Source organism: Cervus elaphus, chromosome 18 (assembly GCF_910594005.1).
Source record: "Cervus elaphus chromosome 18, mCerEla1.1, whole genome shotgun sequence".
Classification (NCBI taxonomy): Eukaryota; Metazoa; Chordata; class Mammalia; order Artiodactyla; family Cervidae; genus Cervus; species Cervus elaphus.
Window position 1 is genome coordinate 32342832 of NC_057832.1, and position 21258 is coordinate 32364089.

The 21258-nt window shown below is 36.2% G+C and overlaps 1 protein-coding gene across 4 annotated transcripts in view; it reads right to left on the reverse strand.

Moving 5' to 3' along the window:
• The window catches only part of DGKB (diacylglycerol kinase beta), an 809350-nt gene that overhangs the window by 340805 nt on the left and 447287 nt on the right, over nt 1–21258 (reverse strand). The gene's annotated exons all lie outside the window — the stretch shown is intronic.

Here is a 21258-nt window from a genome sequence, read left to right on the forward strand (position 1 = left end):
AGTTTTTAATACTCTGAAAAGGAAATTACCTTTGGTTATTTAAAGCTAGAGAAAATGAGGCTTTAGAACTTTAAGACAACGTGCTATCATCAAGCACAAGGCAATGAAAGAGTTTTTCTTTTTTAAAAAATCACTTAGTGTTTTGCTTTATAAATTCTGTTTTCACTGTTGGAAATTCAAACACCATACAGTACTTTTTAAGTGCCTATCTGTGGGACTGAGTGAATTTTGTGTAATATAAAGTTAAAAATGAAATATAATCATTTGTAGTATCTGACAATAATTTAAGCTCTCAACATTAGAAATTGAGGATGTTAATATACATGTACAAACTAATTCTATGTGACTTCTGAAAGATTAAACTGCAAGATCTGTGTGGACACAGCGAGAAATTAAATCAGGATATGAATGAGTGTAGTTTTATTAGGTAGATGTTCCAGCAAAGCCTAATACTATTGCTTTACCTAAAAAGTGAATCACCTCTTACATTATTTTTCCAGTTGTTAACCTTCCAAAGAGTAATGTTAGCTTAACATTAACCTGGTATATTAGCTGTATTCACCTAAAAGTTCACATAGAAAAATATTTTACAGCTTTTAATTGTTTCAAGTTTGTATAAAGGATTAAATATATTTTAACATGTATCTATATAACAGACATGATTATTTTATTCTAATCTGAAAACCTAATTATCACCTTCTTATGAAGGACAGGGAACAGCTTTAGAGGCAAATTAATGTATCCTATCAGTGGGACAGTTTGTCACTTTATTAAATAATCATCATCTTCGCAAACTTGGCAAACAAAATTGTTACAAGCTTTATCAAGTGAAGAAAAGAGGCTGGACCCCTTCACACTATTAAACATTAAAATTAACTTCCTGCAGGTTTCTAAACAGTTTACCACACTTTGACTGTGTTGGATCATAAAGTAGAAATGAGAATTTTAACTTCTCTTTATAACATATGAAGCAACCATATTTCACAACAGCTTTTAAAAGTAAACAGATTTCAGAAACTCAACAGATATAGCATGTATTTAATTGTACACAGTTTAAAAGTATGCTGCATGTTACAACAACAAGAAATCAGTGTGTGCTAGTATAGAGGGCATTTAAAAGGGCCAGCATCATTTAAAACAAATTCATATTACTAAGCAATTACCTAAAATACCTAAAATAAGCCAATAAAGTATGTACATTAAAAAGCTTCTTTGAGCTTAGAAAAATAAATGTTTTCCTTATTTTCTTATCTAAATAGGAAATTTAAGAAAATAATAATAAATATATGTAAAATATGAAATTAGCTAAAATGCTTTTTAAAGAAATATTACATTTTCTAATATTTATAAGATAATATTTTTGCAAGATCATTAAATATTTTAAGTCCGGGAAGGGAGGGATGTTGAAAAAAAATCTTAGAAATAATTTATGTATTATAGCATAGTAATGCTATTGGTCTTTAATTATCTCAGAATTTTTTTAAGTTATATTTTTTCTTAGAATGCCCTCAGTTCCAATTAGACAATTGCTACAAACATTTGGGCTTTTTTTAAAATTAGTAATGCTACAATTAAGAAAGCATCAAAACTTTGACATTCAGTTTGGCTTAAGTAACGTCCTTTCCACATCAGATTAAATCTGGTCCTGTCTAACAAATGTGATCAAAACCTCCTTAGTTGGTTAGCAGGACCAGGGTACACAAATGTCCTTTGACCTCAACACAGATGGCTCAGATTTTGACTTTTTATAACAAATTCTGAAGTGTTCAAATACAACTCAAAGTGCACTTTGCTAAAAGAGATGCATATTTACACAAGAGAAGGGCTATTGGTATAAATATCTACCTTCTGGTACTAACAAAACTCTCTGGAAAACAATTACTTTGCCAGTGAGCTTATTAAGAAGGACTCTCCCTGCCTCGTCTAGATGACAAGGATCGCTGCAATGACTGAGTGCATGTGGGCCACCGCCCTCTGTTGGTTTGATTCTTCAACTTCTTTAAAGAATCATTTCAAGACTTGTTATAAGGATGTCTTGTCTTTCTTTCTTTTTTTTTTTTTTTAATTTTTTTATTAGTTGGAGGCTAATTACTTCACAACATTTCAGTCGGTTTTGTCATACATTGATATGAATCAGCCATAGATTTACACTTATTCCCCATCCCGATCCCCCCTCCCACCTCCCTCTCCACCCGATTCCTCTGGGTCTTCCCAGTGCACCAGGCCCGAGCACTTGTCTCATGCATCCCACCTGGGCTGGTGATCTGTTTCACCATAGATAGTATACATGCTGTTGTCTTTCTTTCTGGAATTAAGACTCTATGGAAAGGAGACTATGTAAGAATGTGAACTTTAAACTTCTTACCCAAAAACAATTAAAGACAATTTAATAAGCTAATATTCCAAAATAACAAATAATGCTTCTGAAAAAATAGCCTAAATAAGCAAATAAACAAAACAATCTACACAAATGCCTCTTCTAAAACTAGTAATTAATAATGTATATAATTACATATATTACTAGTTATATGTAATATAATTTTATCTTATAATATGTGAAAATACATTAATAATTCACTAATGACTTTAAGGCTGTGTCTTCAAAAAGCCACTTATTATAACAAGCATAGTTCAAAGTACGCAAACCCAGTCAAATGAGAGTTACCACTAATCTGGATTTTACCAATGCTCCAGTTTATAGATGATGCGGCAAGAACGGTTCTTTCCAGAGCTCTTCATCTCAATCCCAGACATTCCACACGACGCCAGGCCAGTAAAAGGACCTACTGTCTATGGAGCTGATCTGGTTTTTCCATAGACAGATATCTCACATTCAACAAGCACAGAATCAAATTCATAATCTTCCTCCCACATACCACCTCTTCTTCCTGTATTCGCCTCTTGGTTGGCATTGCTACCATTCTGCCTGCATTCAAATATTTTCATTCCCTATTTCCTTAAAGTTCATATTCACAGCCATATCAATTACTAAGTTTGATAACATTATCTTCTTTTCTAAAAATCCATTTCCTTAGTCTTTATCCTTGTTGTAACCCCTATTATTGTTTCATGTTACCTTAAGGATATAAAGTCCCAGTTTCCAGTGGCACTATCCAAGTTCTTTGTGATCAGAATATGATCAATAAACACCCTTCAATTTTCCATTTTTTACATTTCAAACTCATCCATCCATCCATCCACCCACCTGGAACCATTTATGGTTCCCACTACATATGGGTGTGTTTTATGCCTCGTTACCTTAACATATGATATTTTTTCTGTTAACTCCACAATCATCTTTCAGAACCATGTTCAGGAATGACATTTTCCACAAAGCCTTCCCTTGAGCTACCACATGAAAATTATCTTCTCCTTCATGTACTTAGGTATGATGTTGTGATTACTGCATTCATTTCATAGTATGGTAAATATTTTTCCCATGTGTGTACATAGTTGCTAAGCCATGTCTGACTCTTTGTGACCCCATGGACTGTAGCCCACCAGGCTCCTCTGACCACGGGATTTTCCAGGCAAAAATCCTAGAATGGGTTGCCATGTCCTCCTCCAGGGGATCTTCCTGGCCCAGGGATCAAATTCACAATCACTTGAATTGGCAGGGGGATTCTTTACCAGTGAGCCACTTGGGAAGCTGCTACTAAGCCATAGATTCCATGTCACTGGAATGGTATCAAACTCATCTCTTTCCCTGAACAATAAAGATATTTTCTGGTTAGAAGATATGTATTAAATGACTGTTCATCAGAACAGAAGGCGTGTAACTTGCTGAATATGTAAATTAAACAAGTTCCTTATAATTCTAACTCTACCTTCCAACAAAGAGTGGGCATAATAATAGCCCCAATGACATAGGTTTGTATGTACATTAAATAAAATAATATACAAAAACCATTTGGTAGAGTAACCAGAACATAGTGGAGCCTTTAAGACATTTGTGATGAGTTTTATTATAGGACATGGTTAGAACAAAATATTACTATCAGATTTGTAACTACTAGGCTATGAGAATATAAGATGGGTACTAACAAATGTGATGTTATGTTAAATGTTCATGGTAATCCATGGTATTTCTTCTTAATGAAATAATTTTTCCAATAAATAATGAAAAAATTAATAAAGAGAAACAATACAGTATTTACTAGACTTTGTATTCTTTTATGCATGCTCCGTAATTGTTTCAGCTAGTTTATATATATCTGAATATTGTTTAGATAATACAAAACACGCTAAAACATCCAGTTTGAAATGTAAAAATGCCAATAAATGTAAAGTGACTGAATATGAATATAACTACAGTTTATATTCATAAATTCACAGATTACATGAATTAAGGACATGAATGTTTCTGTACTTCAGAAATTATCAAAATTCCAAATGACATTTGTAATTTGAATATGCCTTAAAAACTAAAGCAAAATCAATTAAATAAGGGAAAAATGTAATGACAGCAAGATGAAAATATGTAAAAAATACATGTGAAGAACTGAATATGTCTATGTGTAAAAATAAACCAAAACAAATTATTCTGTCAGAATAAATAATGAACTTTTCAGCAAACTAGAAGGGTGACATAAATGGCATGTGCCCTGCCTAGAGATAAAACGACAACTGAAGATTTAAAGTTACAAAGCTGATAAATGTGGGACTGACCACTTGTACTATGAACAGGTTTATTATGTAAGGATTTTTCACACTATCTTTAAGTATTTTTGTTACATCATTAAGCACGCATAATAAAAGATGAAGACCGTAGAAATTTAGACATAACTGACTTCTGAAACCTGAGAAAGTGAACTAAGTATCCTAAAGTCCATGAACAGCCCAGCTCACTTTTACAATACATTTAGATTTTGGCAGAGTTTGCTGATCAACTTCCATTCTCCTTTCTTTCTGTGTGTAGCGCTCCCCAGGCTTCCAGTGGGCACCTATCCCCACAGTGGGAGACCACATCTTCCTGAGCTCTTGCCTATCCGGATGGCTGTTTCAGAATCACACCATGAGCAGAAGTGACGTGTGACTTTCAGAGGAGGTACTTGGTGACGATGCTGTAAGCAGTGGACGTGGCTATGGAGAAGGCTAATTTTTAAGGGTAATATCCTCTTTCCTTCTTACCTCCAACAGAACCAGACACTTCCTCCTAGCAGCACACTGCACTCAATTTTGCAGTTAACTTTAGCGATAGTTTTTACCACATTTTATTGTCATTACATGTTTGTTTTGTCTTCCCCACTGCCCTAGAGGCTTTTCAAGGGCAGGGAGGATATTTAATTATTAACCTCATTTATTTTCCAAGCACTTTTATATTAGAGACCTGGAATAAACATTTCTCTCATGTTACATGACTGAGTGACTAACACACACATTGAATGGAGAGGGTAACACGGAAACATATACATTGCCATGTGTGAAATAGGTGGCTAGTGGGAATCTGCTATATGACACAGGGAGCTCCATCCCTCTGTGACAGCCTAGGGGGGCAGGATGCAGTGGGAGTGGGAGGGAGGTGAGAGACGGAGGGGACACATGTACGCTTATGGCTGATCCACGCTGACGTATGGCAGAAACCCACACAATGCTGTAAAACAACCACCCTTCAATTAAAGATAAATTTTAAAAATAATGGAAAAATATGAAACTGTGATAAGGGTGTCTGTGTTAAAATTGTAGAGCTTTTTAAAATTTGGTAGTAATCGTTTTGCTTTTATCAATAGACTATAACTGTGTAAATCTTTAATTTTCTATTGAATAAGACACATGAATATTCTTGGAATATTAAAACATTCAGCCATAAACTAAGGGGTGATTAATTTTTTGAGAGTCAATGTTTGCCTAAGAGAATTATATATATTTGATGTATATACATGGAACACTTCTAACGTTTTAGTTATAGGGTAAATCTATTTGTTGATTAGTTAGACAGTTTCTTAGAAACTTATACTCAAGTTTTCTTTCAGCACTTAGAAAAATTTTCAGAGATGTGCCATTGAACACCAAAGACAGAGGAGACAGAAAGACAGCTGGAAAAAATGAGACCCAAAGAATTGACATTTAGTTAATTATTTGAAGATCCACATTTACCTAATTATTTGAGGATCTAGCTATGCTAGGCCCTATCATCTTTTATAGAATAAAATCATTTTAATGCTGATTGTAACTCCTTTAAAGTTTTCAGGAAGCTTAAAAGTAATTTTATAAATGAGCTTAGGACTTCCACAGATATTCATATACCAATATTCAGAGCAGCGTTATTAACAATAGCTAAAAGGCGAAAAGAACCCAGATGTCCATCAACAAATGAATGAATAAACAAACTGTAGTATATTTACACAATGGAAGATTATTCAGCCTTAAAAAGGAAAGAAATTCTGACTACAATACACTACAAAAATGCTACAATATGGATTAACCCTGAAGACATTATGCTAAGCGAAAGCAGCCAGTCACAAAAGGACAGATATTGTATGGTTCCCCTTACATGCAGGAGTCAGATCAGAGAGACACAAAGTAGAACGGTGGTCACCAGGGACTGGAGAGAGGGGAGAAACGGGATTATTGTTTTAAGGGTACACAGCATTACTTTGAGAAGAAAGAAAAGTTCTGGAGATAGATGGTGGTAAGGGCTCCCCTGGTAGCTCAGACAGTAAAAAATCTGCCTACAATGTGGGAGACACAGGTTCAATCCCTGGGTCAGGAAGATCCCATTAAGAAGGGAATGGCTACCTACTCCAGTGTACTTGCCTGGAGAGTTCATGGACAGAGGTGCCTGGTGGGCCCCAGTCCATGGGGCTGCAGAGAGTCTGACGTGACTGAGTGAGTAACTGGAATGGTTGCACAGTGATGTGAATGTACCAAACGACACTAAACTGTACACATAAAAGCAATAAAAGCAGTACAATTTTCCTATATGTATTTTACAACTCTAAATAGTTAAAAACACTAAATATAAATCAAATTTTGAAAAAAAAATCATCAAAAGAAAATAAACATCTGACTAGGACTTTATTTACGACCTTATGGCAGAAAGTGAAGAACTAAAAGGCCTCTTGATGAAAGTGAAAGAGGAGAGTGAAAAAGTTGGCTTAAGGCTCAACACTCAGAAAACTAAGATCATGGCATCCGGTCCCATCACTTCATGACAAATAGATGGAGGAACAGTGGAAACAGTGGCTGACTTTAATTTTTCTGGGCTCCAAGTCACTGCAGATGGTGACTGAGGCCATGAAATTAAAAGATGCTTACTCCTTGGAAGGAAAGTTATGACCAATCTAGATAGCATATTAAAAAGCAGAGACATTACTTTGTCAACAACGGTCCGTCCAGTCAAGGCTATGGTTTTTCCAGTGGTCATGTACGGATGTGAGAGTTGGACTTTAAAGAAAGCTGAGCACCAAAGAATTGATGCTTTTGAACTGTGGTGTTGGAGAAGACTCTTGAGAGCCCCTTGGACTGCAAGGAGATCCAACCAGTCCATCCTAAAGGAGATCAGTCCTGGGTGTTCATTGGAAGGACTGATGCTGAAGCTGAAACTCCAATACTTTGGCCACCTGATGTGAAGAGCTGACTCATTTGAAAGGACCCTGATACTGGGAAAGACTGAGGGCAGGAGAAGAATGGGATGACAGAGGATGAGATGGTTGGATGGCACCACCGACACAATGAACATGGGTTTGGTTAAACTCTGGGAGCTGGTGATGGACAGGGAGGCCTGGCGTGCTGTGGTTCATGGGGTCACAAGGAGTCAGACACAACTGAGCGACTGAACTGAACTGATGACTTTATTAAAAGTCATACAAGTGTGTCTACATTAATAGTCTTTATTCAGCATAAAAAATTTGTCATGTGTTGTATATGATGAAGCTTACATTAAAAAAACTGAAGTCTGAAAACTGAAAATTTGGAATTATGAAACAACCATAACTAGATTTGAGAAGTAAAACTAGGAAATTTTAACAACTATAAAGCACATTGGAAATAGCAATCAGTAAGGTCTTCCTTTATTTTTTAATATTTTCATGGCTTAATGCAATTGTCATTCATTCCCAGCCATGACCAATTCCAACATTAGTTTCCTAAGTACATTGCTCTTTATTGTCAAATTGCTTTGAAGTGCCATAAAACTGCATACTTTTAAATAAAGCTTTTCTGTTGTTTCAGATCACTTCAGAGACTCTGTAATATCAGAATTATGACTACAACATAAATATCATGCCCTGAGTCTTTCAGGCTTCCACTTTTGATATTCACAAGCCAGGATTATGAAATTTCAAAATCTATTCTCAAACTTTTATCTCTGACATGAACTTCAAGCATTCTGAAATTTAATAACTGAGATTTGTGACCCCTTCTTCCCAAACCTTATCATGAAGTAGTTGCTATTGCTCAGTCGCTAAGTCGTGTCTAACTCGTTGCGACCCCATGGACTGCAGCATGCCAGGTACCCAGTCATTCACCATCTCCCAGAGTAGAAGATGCATTAAAATACGGTTTGGAAAAAGGAAGAGCCTGGAAGTTAAATCAAAATTCCCCAAGGAATTAAAAACATACCAAAGACTGATCCTCCAAAAAATATACAAACAGAAAGCATCAGGTAGTTCAGGAGCCTAAAACCCAGTCGAGTGAAACAAGAGGGAACCATCCTTAAGAAGCAGTAACTCAGTCAATATCATTCTAATGAACCGCAGCAGCCAATCTAAAAGGCAGGGAGATGCAGAAACAGCAAGGGACAGAGAAAACGTCAGATGTCAGGCCAGGAAACAAATCATGGATGGCCTTATAAACTAGTGGGGATTTGAGAAATTAATGAGCTTGAAAAAGGAAAAAGGAACTTTTTTTTTTTTTCTAAAAAGTAACTTTTTAAAAAGATCACTCTCAAAGAAGTTTCTGGAAAGACTCAGAAATAATTTATTCATTACTTAATGATAACAAGAGGATCATTAAAGTAGTTCCTTCTTCAGAAGTTCTGAGATACAAGTCATTATCCCAATAGAGTTTGGGATAAAGTGCCAGTAATTTCCCCAAAATAACAATTTGCTCTTAAAATTTAAGTTGTCCTTTAAGTTACAATAGCCTGTTTTCCAAACCAGGTCAACTCAGTTCTGTCTGTAGACATGAAATAGTGTCTGTGTTATTTATATAACCTATCTAAAAAAGATTATATGTAAAATCTAGCATTCCATTTGTCACCCTCACCCATCCTTAGCAAATTATAGGCACCTAATAAGCACAGTGAAGATTTGAGTACCTGGGACAGGTTTCAAACTCAGCAACCATGGTTAGCAGTAACTGGTATTAGTGAAACACAGTCAGCATTAAGACTACTGAAATGTTACCAGATGTAGAGGATCCAGAAAATGAAGAAGGCAATTGGGAATTCCAACAGAAGATCTGAGTCAAGAACCAAAAGAAAGTAAGTGCCATAGGAACAAGGGCAGGGCATGAAGATACTATGGAGACATCATTTACTCCTGACTATGCTTATGTCTGAAGGGCATGAGCTTTGGTTCTCCTATTATCAAGTGTTCTGTGGACAGTAACCATGTCTACTACACATCTACTACTACTACAAAATAAAGACAGCAATAGTTACAGAGCAGCCTTTCTTTAAGGACTAAAGAAGATATCATATGATAAACTCAATTTAATGATGTGAATCCTAAAGGAAATCAACCATAAATATTCATTGGAAGGACTTATGCTGAAGCTGAAGCTCCAACACTTTGGCCACCTGATGTGAAGAGCCAACCAACTCACTGAAAAAGACCCTGATGCTGGAAAAGACTGAGGGCAGGAGGAGAAAGGGGTGACAGAGAATGAGGTGGTTGCATGGCGTCACCAAGTCAATTGACAGGAGTTTGAGAAAACTCCAGGAGATAGTGAAAGACAGGGAAGCCTGGCGTGCTGCATACGGCCCATGGAGTCGCAGAGTCGGACATGACTGAGGGACCGAACAAGAGCAACAACCAATGATGTGAAAGCGTCATTCCTAAATAACAGTAGCTTTTATTAAATGGTATGTTGTGATATTTTTCCCATTAAACGCTAAGCTGCTTTGAAACAAGACCTTAGTGTTCTTCATCACTGAATCCCTTCTGTGAAGGTTACAGAATATATTTTAGTATTCCTCTGGAAAGTGATATCAATGTCCCCTTCCTTTGAATCTGACTAAGCCTTTGACTACTTCAATCAACAAAAAGTACAGTGAACTCTGTGACTTCCAAAGCTAAGTGATACAGCTTTTCCCTGTCTTCTCAGGACACTCATGTTTGGAGGCCTGAGCTGCCATGGTAGAAGTCTGGCTGTCCTAGACCACCAGACTCTGAAAATGACCAGGCCACAGGGAGAAGTCATTTGTAGGTACTGGTGATAGTTAATTTTACGTGATAATGTGGTCACAGGGTGCTCCAATTAAACATCATGTCTGGGTGTGTTTGTGATAGTGTTTCTGGACGAGACTAGCCTTTGAATTGATGGACTCAGTAAAGTAAGGTACTCTCCCCATTGTGGGTGGGCATTATCCATACTGTGAAGGACCTGAATAGAATAAAAGGCAAAGGAAAGAGGAATTTGCCCCTTTTCCCCTGCCTCACTGACTGAACTGGGACATCTTATCTTCTCTGTTCAAACTGAGATTATCACCATCTGCTCCTTTGAGCCTTTGGCTCAAACTGAATTACACCAGTGTTTTCCTGGGTCTCCAGACTGTAGAAGGTAAATTCTGGGACTTTTCAGTCACTACAGTCACATGGCTGGTACCATATACTGGTTCTATTTCTATGGAGACCCTGACTAGTAAACGCTTCAGATAAGGTCTCAGCCAACAACTGGCATCACCCACCAGACACCCTCCATTGTTTAGTTGCTAAGTCGCATCTGACTCTTTGTGATCCCATGGACTGCAGCCTAGCAGGCTCCTCTGTCCATGGGATCTCCCAGGCAAGAATACCGGAGTGGGTTGCCATTTCCTCCTCCAGGGAATCTTTCCAAATGAGGGACCGAACCTGTGTTTCCTGCATTGGCAGGCAGATTCTTTACTGCTGAGCCACCAGGGAAGTCACGATCCCATCTACTAGCTATCAAGTCACTTCCAACTAGTGAGTCTTCCCAGCTGAAGACCAAGACATGATGAAGAAAAAAAAAAAAAAAAGCCATCGTTGCTTCATCCTGTTTGAACTGCTGACCCATGGAAGTTATGCATATAACAAAATGGTTGTTTTACATTGTCAAGCCCTCAAGTACTTTATTATTTAGCAGTAGTAAAGGAAAGAGATTTTGATACGTGGAAGTGAAAGGCAGCAAAACAGAAAACATGTGACAACTGCTTTGGAACTGAAGGTTGAAAAGAACCTGGGGGAGACAGGAGGACACTGACAAGCCTTAGGATACTGCTAGTGAGGGCTTCAACAATATAGGAACAGTGTTATTGGAAAAGAGAAGAAACTGAACTCTTATGGTGGCAAAAAGCTTATTATGGAGCAATAGCAAAGAGAATACCTTGGTGATACTTAGCATATTTTTGGCCCCTTACAAGTGTTTGCCAAACAAAATCTTAAAAAATACAATAAAGTTACACCATGTTTGCCATTTTCCTTGATAGAAGCTGAGGTGGAGAGGGAGATAACTTCTAAGAAGTTAAAGTACTTCTACTTTCTAAGTCTCCTCAGAAATTTATCCATTAAGGAAAGATTTTTCTTCACATTTTAGGGCTAGTACATAGAATAATGAGGGTGACTTAAATAAGATTCCCGACTTTGTGAAAATACTGGTCATGTAGAAATACAAAGCAGAAAACACAAACTTAAAGATGCTGCATATTTGAGAATATCATCTTTACCTCCAAAGAAAAATGTTATGTGGGAAAACCTTTTTTTTTTAAAAAGTAAATCTGCCATTCAAGTTTACTCTTTTAGAATTAATTATATTTAGTCAGAAAAAAGTGCTGAACATATCCATATGAGAACATGTATTTAAAAGGAAAAGCATTAGTAACTATGCTTAGGTGGAGCAAGAAGTGATGGAGAGCATCTAATTAGTTCCAATTAGCCATGCAGGAGGATGCCTCTCCAGGTAAAAGGACCTTATAATGAGGCGATTAACCTCTTTGGAAAGAGTTCAAGATAGACTTACTTTACACTTATTATGTCCCATAAAGAACTGGTATAACAAGGGTCCTCAAGGATCCACGCCAGGGATAATTTTTAACAGGAATCAATAGATTTTATTTTGGAAGACCCCAAAATATTTCAATTGTATTACTGATGGAATAAATCCTAAAGCATCTGGATACTATAAATGAGGCATTTAAACCTCACATCAAATTAACTAACTTATCTGGGACTAACTTCATTTATACTAAAGAAGGTAGGAATTGAACTCAACGAATTACAAATGCTAGCCTCTAGATTACTGGTGAACATTAAAGGAAAAAAAAACTTCTGGTTTCACACTGGTTAGTGTTACAAGCTCTTTTCCCAAAGTCTTCTGTCCACTGTCTAATTAGTGCAGTGGATCCCCTCAGCCCCTAGAGCACACTTGGTTCTTGTTAGACTAATGCTAAACCAGGGAGAAGGCCTGAACACAAAGGAAATGGAGGTTTCAGTGTTTCTAACACTAAAACATTTGGTAAATTGAGGATAGGGTTCTTAGAGCTCTATCCTCAATTCAGAGCTTAAAAAACAGCAGCTTTAACTTATTCAGTTTTTCTCTTAAAATTTATCATTTATCATGGACTGCTTGAAATTATATATATATATGTACACATTTATATATATTACATACATATGCTGTCAGCTTAAACAAGAAATAATTTAGTGTTTCAATTTGATAATTATTTTCTGAAAGATTCCATGTACACAAAGAATCTATAATAATGAGCAGAAATTCTTTTTAAGTTGCCTTCTGTTTAAATTCTTCCCTGTAAGAAAATACTTTATATCTTTGATTATTTATGTCTTGGATTATTCAGTTGTGACTTTTCAGACATCATCTCTGAATTAACCACTGTTACTTCACAAATCTGGTTTCTTAATTTGGTATCCTAGGAATTGTGTTTGTGTGTGAGTCAAAAGTTTTGCATAAAACACTTGCAAATTCATGTAAAGCAAAAACACAAATCCTGAGAATAGAGAGGCAAAATCAAGGAAGAAAAATTTGGAATATTTGCATGGAGATGATACTAATAAAATATCTAAAAGTATCTTGCAAACAAAAACTAGGAATGTTTCTTCTTCAGCTAAATCAGATAATATATAAGCAACCCTTACAATATTCTTTAGAGCTCAATGTTCACCTTAGCTTGGGAGCCCCATAAAATATCCCTCTGTACTGTTATAATGTTTGGCTTCTTCAGCATTACTGGTTGGGGCATAGGCTTGGACTACAGTGATATTGAATGGTTTGCCTTGGAAACGAACAGAGATCATTCTGTCGTTTTTGAGATTGCATCCAAGTACTGCATTTCAGACTCTTTTGTTGACGATGATAGCTACTTCATTTCTTCTAAGGGATTCCTGCCCACAGTAGTAGATATAATGGTCATCCGAGTTAAGTTCACCCATTCCAGTCCATTTTAGTTTGCTGATTCCTAGAATGTCGACATTCACTCTTGCCATCTCCTGTTTGACCACTTCCAATTTGCATTGATTCATGGATCCTACATTCCAGGTTCCTATGCAATATTGCTCTTTACAGCATCGGACCTTGCTTCTATCACCAGTCCCATCCACAACTGGGTATTGTTTTTGCTTTGGCTCCAAGGACTGGAAAAGGTCCGTTTTCATTCCAATCCCTAGGAAAGGCAATCCCAAAGAATGCTCAAACTACCGCACAATTGCACTCATCTCACACGGTACTAAAGTAATGCTCAAAATTCTCCAAGCCAGGCTTCAGCAACATGTGAATCGAGAATTTCCAGATGTTCAAGCTGGTTTTAGAAAAGGCAGAGGAACCAGAGATCAAATTGCCAATATCCGCTGGATCATCGAAAAAGCAAGGGAGCTTCAGAAAAACATCTATTTCTGCTTTATTGGCTATGCCAAAGCCTTTGACTGTGTGGATCACAATAAACTGTGGAAAATTCTGAAGGAAATGGGAATACCAGACCACCTGACCTGCCTCTTGAGAAATCTGTATGCAGGTCAGGAAGCAACAGTTAAAACTGGACATGGGACAACAGACTGGTTCCAAATAGCAAAAGGAGTAGGTCAAGGCTGTACATTGTCACCCTGCTTATTTAACTTATATGCAGAGTACATCATGAGAAACGCTAGGCTGGAAGAAGCACAAGCTGGAATCAAGATTTCCAGGAGAAATATCAATAACCTCAGATATGCAGATGACACCACCCTTATGGCAGAAAGTGAAGAGGAACTAAAAAGCCTCTTGATGAAAGTGAAAGAGGAGAGTGAAAAAGTTGGCTTAAAGCTCAACATTCAGAAAACTAAGATCATGGCATCTGGTCCCATCATCTCATGGGAAATAGATGGGGAGACAGTGGAAAGAGTGTCAGACTTTATTTTTTTGGGCTCCAAAATCACCGCAGATGGTGACTGCAGCCATGAAATTAAAAGACGCTTACTCCTTGGAAGGAAAGTTATGACCAACCTAGATAGCATATTAAAAAGCAGAGACATTACTTTGCCAACAAAGGTCCGTCTGGTCAAGGCTATGGTTTTTCCAGTGGTCATGTATGGATGTGAGAGTTGGACTGTGAAGAAAGCTGAACGCCGAAGAATTGATGCTTTTGAACTGTGGTGTTGGCGAAGACACTTGAGAGTCCCTTGGACTGCAAGGAGATCCAACCAGTCCATCCTGAAGGAGATCAGTCCTGGGTGTTCATTGGAAGGACTGATGCTGAAGCTGAAACTCCAATACTTTGGCCACCTCATGCGAAAGTTGACTCATTGGAAAAGACCCTGATGCTGGGAGGGATTGGGGGCAGGAGGAGAAGGGGATGAGATGGCTAGATGGCATCACCGACTCGATGGGCATGAGTTTGAGTAAACTCTGGGAGTTTGCGATGGACAGGGAGGCCTGATGTGCTGCGATTCATGGGGTCGCAAAGAGTCGGACACGACTGAGAGACTGAACTGAACTGACCTGAACTGTTATAATGTAGACTTTTCTCCCAGTTTACATTCTTTCGCAGGACCTAGAACCATTTATGGTTTTTGTATAACCCCAAATTAATTTTCCTTATTTGCCTCAGAGAGTTTAAAAATTCAATATCTGGTGCGATGCCCATCACATGAAAAGAACTACTTATTAAATGTCTACGGAATAGTCAACCAAATCAATAGCAGATACCCATATTTTATCCAACTTCAAGACCATCACTATTCTTTTGTTACTCCCCTGCAGTGTCAAAAATAAAAGAAAAAAGAGAGAGCAGGAATAAGAAAGCTGAAGAGAATGAAGAAAAGACAGAGTGAGAAGCTAAGATGGAAGAAAAGTTACTGAATCTTTTCCTGATTTATATTCCAGTTCTCACTCACTCTATTCTAAAGAGTTATCTTACAAAAATGGTTTTGAACAACTTCGATATAAAAGTTAGCATTTCAGTTTAATGGTACCAGGAAATAATGCACAAAGATTCAGGGAAATCGAATCTCTTGTGTCAGTGTGCACATGACTTTAACTCGCTTAACCATTTATGTTTTCATCTGTTCAGATCATCACATATTTAATGAGTTTCAACATACAAATGAAACTATATGGATAGGATAGCATAGTAACTAAATTATTTTAACTTTTATATTACAAATACAGAAATAAGATATAATTATGAAAAACTTAATAGAAGTATGATATGAAAAGCTGAAACTCTCAGAAAATATATATAGCATTAATGTACACAAATAAATAAATCTATGCAACACAAATGTATATTTGCATCCCCATGTACTATATAGCCTGCCAGGGTTCTCTGTCCATGGAATTCTCCAGGCAAGGATATTGGAGTGGGTAGCCATTCCCGTTTCCAGGGAATCTTCCTGACCCAGGGATAGAATCTGGGTCTCCTACATTGCAGGCAGATACTTAACCAACTAAGCCACCAGGGAAGGTGTGTATATATGTACACAAAAGTATAAATCTATAGTTTATATATCCATCTATTTATCTGCACAATATGTCTTATATGAGGATAATATTTTAGCCATCCGGAAAAGCTGACCTAATAATGCTTATACAAAAGAAGAAAAAAAATGTTATTTAAATAATACAGTTGAGTAGTCATTCTAAGTGCCAATGAAAAATGAGTAAGTTTTGTTTCTAAAAATAGATCAAAGTTGGTTAGGTACAGAGAAAATAAAGACATAAAAATGCTTTAGGTCATGACAACCTCGTGGGTATATAATTCTCTCCAAAACATCCCTGTTCAATGTGAACAATTCTAATGAATACAGCTTTATTCAAAATATGAAATGACAAACGTTCAAAATTTTAATATCAACAGTGTCGTTTCCCAAGTTGGTTTTTAAAAAAATCATATAATTTACAAATGTGGAAGTTTACAATGAAACATAATCTGTATTTTTAAATAGAAAAAAATATTTCACTATACAATAATGAAGTTGTCTTGATTGGTGGATGCAAAAGTGGGGTCAAAGGCCTAAAATAAAATGCCACACAGAATTTGAACATTGCTTGCAAAGTTTTGAACATTTATTTTATTGAATTCTAAGAATATATATAAGGCTTCTCAGGTGGCACTAGTGGTAACGAATCCAGATGCCAATGCAGGAGACGAGAGAGACAAGGGTTCGATCCCTGCGTCAGGAAGATCCCCTGGAGAAGGAAATAGCAACCCATTCCGGTATTCTTGCCTGGAAAATTCCATGCAGAGGACTCTAGTGGGCTACAGTCAATGACGTGGCAAAGAAATGGACATGACTAATCAACTGAACAGACACGCACAAGAATATATTATGACTGGTTTTGACTGAGAAAAAATATTTGTGTAGTAAAATATCTCTTCAGATTGTTATAATTTAGGCAAGATTTAATTTTATTAATCAATAATAAAAATATTAAAATAATAATAATTAATTAATATCACATGATATACAAATGCAAAATAATTATTGTATACACATATATGCACAGAAGGTAAGACAGAGAGATCTTGCCTATTCACTCTTTAGTTAAACACCATCACAGGGTACACGCTGGCTCAGTCACTTCAGTCGCATCTGACTCTGCAACACTATGGACTCTAGCCTGCCAGGCTCCTCTGTCCATGGGGATTCTCCAGGCAAGAATATTGGAATGGGTTGCCATGCCCTCCTCCAGGGGATCTTCCCAACCCAGGGATCAAACCCATGTCTCATATCTCCTGCACTGGCAGGCAGGTTCTTTACCATTAGTGCCACCTGGGAAACCCAAGGTAATATTAGTAACTGAGAATTACATACTGCTAACCCATAAAGTTGATAATACAAGTGCTAAACCAAATCTGTAAGTGTTATTCATTAGCAAAGCATTCACAGTGCTCAGGGATCTATATTGTAAAAATTTGTTAACACTGTTGGCTGAGGTCTTGGGGTATTAAATACATGAATACAGAAAAATCTTTTAGTACCTGAAAGAATAGTTATTTAGAATCAAGACTCATTGTAGGCATATTTCAACTCTCTTTCCATTATCTTTCTCAGGAACAAGTAGTGAAGATATTTCAAAAACAAATATAACACTTAATAATGTATAATTTAATGAATACATTTAGTAAGTATCTAGTGAGTGCTCACTATATTCCATGCACTATGTAAATACTGAAGTCTCAGACAGAAAGAGTCTCATTCCATGATCTCTCAAAGCCTATTGTCAGGGAAAGAAGTCAAGAATCACTCCACAGCATGAGTGTGCTCTTAAAGGCAGAGGCAAATCTTCTAAATTCATGCTGACTATTAATTTGAGTAATCTGCAGAGCACAAGTTCTGTTCAAAATTAGGTTTTATTAATATAGTGGTGGTGGCTTAGTCTCTAAGTTGTGTCTGACCCTTGTGACCACATGGACTGTAGCCCACCAGGCTCCTCTGTCCAAGGGATTCTCCAGGCAAAGAAACTGGAGTGGGTTGCCAATTCCTTCTCCAGGGGATCTTCCTGACCCAGGAATCGAACCCAGGTCTCCTGCATTGCAGGCAGATTCTTTACCGACTGAGCTGTGAGGGAGGCCCCTTATTAATATGGTAGTATCAAATTATCAGTCTGGAACACTAGTTTTTCAGTTTTGTTTCTTCTCACACATTTAGAAGGCAAGGCTCTCTGTCATATCTTATATCACTACCTAGACTCTTAGTTAAACTGCATTATTAAAATTTACATACCAATTTAAGTTTTCTACTTACAGATTTCTTCATAAAACAGCAGAAAGTAGGACAGAAATAAGGGACATATCTCTTGAACAGGGGACTAAGAAAATGATCTTTGTTTCATTCAGGGAGTTAGAGACAAGATACTTTTAAGTGATCAATGTGACTTAATGAAACAGCATCTCTGTGGAGGACTGCTAGCCCTCGGTGTTTGATAGCAGGTACATTAAGTGTTGTATATTAAGAATTGGAATTTGTACTTTAAAAACAAGTTAGGACTACATTATTAAGAAATTTCTGTAAGTCACTAAGGCTTTTTCTATAGTTAGCTGCATTTTGCATAATACTTATAAGTCCCTGTCAATGTTACACAGATTTACACATAGAATTCAACCATTTTCTCCAAATTATTATAACCCTTCATAATTACGTTAATAGATATTTTAGTGTGTTTAGGTATAGCTAATTTTTTTAGGAAAAGCAAAAACTTAAAATGCTTCTTCTAAATAAAATTGGAAAAGGTATAATGAATTTGAATTATGAGCATAAGACATAGTAGCACAGACACTTCAAGAATTATTTTTTCCTAAAAGGACAGAAATATTTATTTAAATTCACTTTGATTAAAGACTATCTTAAAGTTTAGAAAGTTGAAAAGCACATTTCCTTTTAACAGTTAACATAGATTCATGTAGAAATTTGGAAAAAAGTATGATATAAACCTCTCAACTAGCACTCGCTTAAGCACCACCAGAGAAATCATTATCTTTCCCAGTTCTTTCAATTTCTGTCATAAGAAGCATAGAGAACAGAACTATATATTTTGGTAATTAATTTCCTTAAGATAATGTTAGAAATATCATGTTCTTTAAAATATAAATGAATTTCAAGGTGAGCATGCTAGAGGATAATATTAATGGCGCATGATTTATTGTGACAAGAGATCTGATCTGAAACACCGTTATTAGGAGTACTTAAAAAAATCCATTTGCAAATTCCTGAAAATATGGAAGTGCTACAGCTGAACCTGCATCAATGCTGAAATCTAGAAAGTTGTCCTTGTGAGGATGAAAGAGCCTGTGCACACTATCTGGCATTCCTGCTCATATAAATCTATCAGAAAATGCTCATATTCTGAGCATGCTGCATTGCAGTGTAGGGAATTACCTTAATGCTCATAACACTGAGTGAAGACAATCTACAAAAGTACAGACTCAATATATATGGACAATTAACTTGGCAATGTATATAATTTTAGGGCTGACTGTAACCTTAAAAATATAGTCAGGGATAATGCACTGAGCAACTACTGATGTAGCTGGCATTCTTTGAACTCACACTAGAAACATGTGAGCTGTGTCAATACAGAAGGGATTTTCTATGTTATTACTATTCCAAATGAAAAACTCCCTTTAAATTATATAAGCGAGAGTGACTTGTGACTTAAATTTACACTGAAGTTTTAGTAAGATGCAAGTTTACATCTTCTAAACACTTTGGGATACATAAACACATTGTAGTCAATGACATCTAACCACATGTGAGGCAGTGAGCAATGTCACAGATTAGTACTGCAGTTAATAATAAAAAACTTAAAATAGACATATATGAATAATAGAAGTCTTCATTATTAAGATAATTAAAACTATTCAGGAGAACAGAATTGATTAGCTTCGAAAGAGCATCATAAATACTGGCATTCTAATAAAGGCCATCAAATTGGGCATCTCAAATATATCGATACACTGCTCTGTACTCTTCTCCTGCTCCCTCCCCGTCCCACATGTCTCTCTTTCTGTTTCTCTGGTTTTCTCCCCTCTTTCTCATCCTATCTCTGTTGAATAAGTTTGGAACAAAAATTTCCCCCCTTAAGCATATTTTAATGCCTTTAACGGGCTTTTAAATTGTAAAACTCCTAAAGGGGCACACTGGATGCAGCATTTCTCAAACAGCGTCTTTTTGGCTTCAAATCTATTTTAATAAATGAGTATCACCCATGAAAGATTCACAGAATGGCACTGAGGTAAGCATAAGAGAGTTGACTCTATAATACGGCTTTATGCGCATTAATACATGTGTTCATTTCCTGTATAACCAAGGTGGATCAAGTGCTAAAATACTTATAAATATAATTTTATTGTTACATCATTTTTACATAAATTTCATGAAATAAAATTAAATCTTATAAAATGAAAATGTATATTCTAGATATAAAGAAAAAAGGTGCAAAGTTTTAAAGAAACTTGGACTTAATTTTGTAATATACATAGCATAAAATTAAAATACTGCAATAAAAACTCAGTACCCATCCCATCTACTTCTTTCCCTTTTCTAGAAGAAACCAAAGTTAAAAGATTTCTTCAAATCTTTCTAAAGATTATGCACATACACATATCTATTACATGCTTTTTTCCATTTTCCTTAAGACAAAATCATAGATGTCTCAACTATGAAAGAAAAAGCAAACCACAGCATCATGATTTGTCATCTGTAGGGTTAGAAAGATCTCAAGGTGATACCTGGGGAACATTTTAGAAAAACATTTTCATGTGTCTTGCTAAAACATTTAAATGAGATCAATATAATGAAAAATTAAGTAGGATCTTGCATGAAACTATTTAATATGATAATTCTTATATAAAGTAGTACACTAAAGTCTATTGTTAAAACATCTAAAATAGATTTAAAATACATTTTAAATACATTCATTTATTATGGAATCACATGGAAGAAAATTATGTCAATCTCCTGGTGTATAACAAAACTGAAATAGAAAAATTTCCAGTAGTTGTAAGTGTTCTATAACACTCATGGTATAATGTTAACCTAGCGAGATAGAGAGACCCCAGGGCCTTTGACTTTGAACATTAATATATAAATCACTTAAATATGTATATATAAATGTTGATTATTATTTTTCAACTGTGAAATGAAC